The sequence below is a fragment of the Bison bison genome, unplaced genomic scaffold (genome assembly GCF_000754665.1).
Source record: "Bison bison bison isolate TAMUID 2011002044 unplaced genomic scaffold, Bison_UMD1.0 scf7180017864242, whole genome shotgun sequence".
NCBI classification, from domain to species: Eukaryota; Metazoa; Chordata; class Mammalia; order Artiodactyla; family Bovidae; genus Bison; species Bison bison.
In genome coordinates this window covers 2671670-2677524 of record NW_011494814.1, presented here as the reverse complement: position 1 = coordinate 2677524, position 5855 = coordinate 2671670, and the positions used below count along the sequence as shown (strand labels likewise).

General features: G+C 43.0%; 1 protein-coding gene across 1 annotated transcript in view; it reads left to right on the top strand.

Annotated features, from left to right (window-relative positions):
* Positions 1-5855, top strand: part of AP4S1 (adaptor-related protein complex 4, sigma 1 subunit) — a 51166-nt gene that overhangs the window by 2914 nt on the left and 42397 nt on the right. The gene's annotated exons all lie outside the window — the stretch shown is intronic.

Genomic DNA, 5855 nt, shown 5'->3' with positions numbered 1-5855 from the left:
CCTTGCTGCTGCCGTGGAGGGGACGCCATCGCCGGGCCGCCACCACCGCCTCCGGCGAGCTCGTCCATTGTGTGTGGGGCCCCGGCCGGGGTGCAGGGCGAGACGCCGACGGCTGGGGGAAGGGCCGGAGAGGGTGGCCCCGCGCTAGCGGCGGGGCGGAGGCCGGCAGAGAGAGGGGCAGGGAGGGGGTCGTTGCTGTATGCCTGCCGTGGGTCAGAGCAGGGAGCTGTCGGCCGCCGCCATTACAGTCCCTCCTCCATCTGCCCGTCTCACTCACTCACTTTAGGGGAAGGGGGGGCCGCGACGGGAGTGGGAAGCGGGGGCAGGGTTGGGAAGGGGATAGACGTAGGGCCGCCGCTCCCGCGCAGCATGCTGGGTAGAGAACGCCGATGCCGCCGCTCGCCTACTAGCCAAATAGAGTCCGGCCTCACCCTACGCAGGCGTACTGAGGACGCAGTCGGCCTGCCGTTAGAGGCGGAGAAAGAGCTTGGCCCCGCCCCTAGGCCAGCCCCCAGGCTCGCCGGAGGTGTCTGGTGGCCGGGACCGGATTGTGGGTCACCGACTCCGACATTTGGGAGGGAGTCGGTTTCTGCCTTCCCAGGAGTGGGTTTCCCTCGTTCAGTCAACCCCCTCAGCGCCGTTTCCCACTCGAGTCTCAGCGGCGCTCCTGCCTTCGGAGTTGGGTTTTAACCTGAGTGGTCCTTCTAGCCGGCCGCAGCCGGTCCCGGATTCTTGACGTTTCTTTTGCATTCCTTGCGTGTTTCTGGCAGTCCCAGAGGATCGGGCCTCTTTCTCTGCTTGTCACCCGCTCTTTCTCTGGTTTCCTAGCACCAGTCAGTTCCTGGGGCTTTGGGAACGTTCTCTTTTGACAAATAGCCCAGATCCTCCAGGAAGTGAAGATTGATTCCCTGTCTCCGGGCTCTGGTTCCAAAGTCTGTGCTCCCAGTCGCAAGTTGCAACATGTACCACTTTGCCTCCCTGGTTTCCAATTCTGGGGTGGGTTGCGTTTGGGGCGTTTGAGAGAGGAGCAGGAGCGATTGTTTTCATTTTTCTCTTGGGAGAAGGGAAGGTGAAAAACTTTAGATCTTGATAATGGGTAGAGGGAGAAAGAAAACTTAAAGGAGGCTGATTAACAGACATTTTAGAAGTGAATGGGCTCACAAATACTGTCATACATAGCAGAATCTTTTTATTTATTTATTTTAATTGGAGGCTAATTACTTTACAATATTGTAGTGGTTTTGCCATACATTGACATGAATCAGCCATGGGTGTACATATGTTCCCCATCCTGAGCCCCCTTCTCACCACCCTCCCCATCCCATCCCTCTGGGTCATCCCAGTTCACCAGCCCCAAGCACCCTGTCTCATGCATTGAACCTGGACTGGTGATCTGTTTCACATATGATAATATACATGTTTCAATGCTATTCTCTCAAATCATCCCACCCTCGCCTTCTCCCACAGAGTCCAAAAGACTGTTCTATACATCTGTGTCTCTTTTGCTGTCTTGCATATAGGGTTGTCGTTGCCATCTTTCTAAATTTCGTATATATGCGTTAGTATACTGTATTGGTGTTTTTCTTTCTGGCTTACTTCACTCTGTATAATAGGCTCCAGTTTCATCCACCTCATTAGAATTGATTCAAATGTATTCTTTTTAATGGCTGAGTAATATTCTATTGTGTATATGTACCAGGGCTTTCTTATCCATTCCTCTGCTGATGGACATCTAGGTTGCTTCCATGTCCAGGCTATTATAAACAGTTCATAGCAGAATCTTTGGATGGAAATCGAAAATAAGAGCATTGTGAAGACAAAATCCTAGATGAGTGGCTAAAAATGTTTTTCTTGGTTGTTTGAGTGAATATAATATACACATAAAAGACAAGGTTAATCTTTTTAAGTACCATAATATGTGTTTTTATGTGCTTAGGTTGCCAGGAAACATTCTTAATGAACTAGTAAGCTTCTAAAAGTTAATGTAGCTAATAATCATTTGGTTAAAAAATAGGACAAAAATATTTAACAATCTAAGAGAAAAGATTCATTAATTACAGCTGTGCCAGGAAATCGCGTATAAAATTCACTGCATTAATTTTTTTTCTTCTCTACTGTCAATAAAATTTTCACGACCATTTAGAGTGTAATTCAGAGAGATAAAGTGATACATCTTGTTTTGTCATGTCTGCTTTACTGCTATTATTGTTTAATGGAAAGCAGATTGGACTTCTTACCCTTGCTGCCATATTTTATTTATATATGAAATAAGGTCTGAGATCACAGTATTAAGAACTATCTCTCCATTTTATAGCAACTAACATACAACCTGCTTATTCAATCTTGTTCTTTTTCAAGGGGCCTCATAGCAGGTAAAAAGTTTACAAACATTATACTGCCTCAAGACCTATTATACACCAAAAGGAATTTGTGAGAAGATGTGGCTGACCTCTCTTACATTGGCATCAAAAAACGAGGAATATACCCACTAACATTTCCTGATTTACATCAAGCTCAAATAAAGACTGGGTTTATATTTTTCCTCCTCACCCACCTTCAAAACAACAAACTTACTTCTATTACCCATCCTGTTAAGTGGCACTGCATTCAAACCTGAGGCCTGGCAGTCCTTCATTCTAGTACCTTCCAATCCCTTTCTCAGTATTATCTTATATCTCTCCCATTATCTTCATACATTGCCTTAATTTAAACCTTTCCACCTCTACTCTTTACCCGCTTTCCACTACCACTGATGTCTGAGTGATCTTCAAAAGGTAGGTCTGATCCTGTCATTCCCTGGTTACACTGCATTAATGATGACCAAATTTAGAATAAAGCCCAAATTTTAGCATAGCATATAAAAGTCCATCTTATTGCCTAATCTACCGTCACATCATCATGGTACCCCATTCTTCTCTCCAGCTAAACTGCACCATTTTGAGTTCTGAAAATGTATTACACTGTTTCATTTCCAAGAATTTAATACATGCTGTACCCAACTGGCTTACCTTCCCGTCTTCCTTCAAAACTCAAATATTTCCTCCTCCAAGAAGCTTATTATTTAGAGACCCTATCTTAGTAATAGTATCCCATGCTGAACTCCTAATACTCACTACATTTATTTATTTTTTATTTTTTAAATTAATTTATTTTAATTGGAAGCTAATTACTTTACAATATTGTGGTGATTTTTGCTATACACTGACGTGAATCAGCCGTGGGTGTACATGTGTCCCCCATCCTGAACATCCCTCCCATCTCCCTCCTCATCCCATTCCTCTGGGTTGTCCCAGTGCACTGGCTTTGAGTGCCCTGTTTCAAGCATGGAAGTTGGACTGGTCATATGTTTTACATATGATAATATACATGTTTCAATGCTATTCTCTCAAATCATCCCACCCTCGCCTTCTCCCTCAGAGTCCAAAAGTCTGTTCTTTGTATCTGTGTCTCTTTTGAAGTCTTGCATATAGGGTCGTCGTTACCATCTTTCTAAATTCCATATATATATGCATTAATATACTGTATTGATGTTTTTCATTTTTACTTCACTGTGTATAATAGGCTCCAGTTTCATCCACCTGATTAGAACTGATTCAAATGCATTCTTTTAAATAGCTGAGTAATATTCCATTGTGTATATGTACCACAGCTTTCTTATCCATTCGTCTGCCGATGGACATCTAAGTTGCTTCCATGTCCTAGCTATTGTAAACAGTGCTTTGATGAACCTTGGGGTACATGTGTCTCTTTCAATTCCGGTTTCCACAGTGTATATGCCCAGCAGTGGGATTACTGGGTCATATGGCAGTTCTATTTCCAGTTTTTTAAGGAATCTCCACACTGTTCTCCATAGTGGCTGTACTAGTTTGCATTCAACAGTGTAAGAGGGTTCCCTTTTCTCCACACCCTCTCCAGCCTTTATTGTTTGTAGACTTTTTGATAGCAGTCATTCTGACTGGTGTGAGATGGTACCTCATTGTGGTTTTGATTTACATTTCTCTGATAATGAGTGATGTTGAGCATCTTTTCATGTGTTAGCTATCTGTATGTCTTCTTTGGAGAAATGTCTGTTTAGTTCTTTGGCCCATTTTTTGACTAGATCGTTTATTTTTCTGGTATTGAGTTGCATGAGCTGCTTGCATATTTTTGAAATTAATTCTTTGTCAGTTGCTTCATTTGCTATTATTTTCTCCCACTCTGAAGGCTGTCTTTTCACCTTGCTTATAGTTTCCTTCATAGTGCAAAAGCTTTTATGTTTAATTAGATCCCATTTGTTTATTTTTACTTTTATTTCCATTACTCTGGAAGATGGGTCATAGAGGATCTTGCTGTGATTTATGTCACAGAGTGTTTTGCCTATGTTTTCCTCTAGGAGTTTTATAGTTTCTGGTCTTGCATTTAAATTGTTAATCCATTTTGAGTTTATTTTTGTGTATTGTGTTAGAAAGTGTTCTAGTTTTTTTATTTTATAGATGGTTGACCAGTTTTCCCAGCACCACTTGTTAAAGAGATTGTCTTTTCTCCATTTTATATTTTTGCCTCTTTTGTCAAAGATAAGGTGTCCATAGGTGCATGGATTTATCTCTGGGCTCTCTAGTTTGTTCCATTGATCTATATTTCTGTCTTTGTGCCAGTACCATACTGTCTTGATGACTGTAGCTTTGTAGTATAGTCTGAAATCAGGCAGGTTGATTCCTCCAGTTCCATTCTTCTTTCTCAAGATTGCTTTGGCTATTTGAAGTTGTTTGTATTTCCATACAAATTGTGAAGGTATTTGTTCTAGTTCTGTGAAAAATACCATTGGTAACTTGATCGGGATTGCATTAAATCTATAGATTGCTTTGGGTAGAAGTACTAAGTAACCCCTGAATGTACCCGACAGGCTGACCCTGTAGAGTTGACCTCCATTAGTCATTCACTTCGAGGAATCTCCCCATGGGAAAATCTCCCCCTGGGTAAGATCAAGGCAGATCAAGGCTTATCTCTCTGAGCATTTGATGATGCTCACTTTCATGGTTTCCTGACACTCAGGTACATAATACCCAGAGTAGCCCAGGTTGGACAGTATCTGAGAGGCAGGTAAGGTAGTTGATCCCAGGGGTTCCCATAGAAGCTGGCTCCACCTTGTGTTCTGAACATTGTGGGGAGCTGAATCTTATTTACCCTGAACACTAGTCCTGGACTTGCCATCCTTGAAATCAAAGGTCCCTTCCAGTGGATCAAAAACAAGAAGATGGACTCAGTGTACTTCAAGTACTGAGCACCCACCACTTGTAAAACACTTAAGGGCTATGAGGGTACCAATATGGAAAAAAAAAGAACTCTACCCAAAAAGGCTCATCATCCAGAAACATAACCACACAAGGCAATATCACAACCAATACAATACTGGGCAGACAGGGTAGTGTGGTTAAGGCATATGGAACTGCACTTCTGGGTTTCAATTCTGATTCTGACTCTGACACCTACTAGCTGTGAAACCTTTGGAAAGCTGCTGCTGCTGCTAAGTCACTTCAGTCGTGTCCGACTCTGTGCGACCCCATAGACAGCACCCCACTAGGCTCCCCTGTCCCTGGGATTCTCTAGGCAAGAACACTGGAGTGGGTTGCCATTTCCTTCTCCAGTGCATGAAAGTGAAAAGTGAAAGGGAAGTCGCTCAGTCGTGTCTGACTCTGAGCAACCCCATGGACTGCAGCATACTGGGCTCCTTTGTCCATGGGATTTTCCAGGCTACTCCATCTTTATTGTTTCAGTTACTTCCGTTGTAAAACTCAGTTAACAATAGTGCAGAAACGACTCTCCTGGGATTTTCGCAAGGATTGTTTTTTTTTTTTTTTTTTTTTTTTTTCCCCACT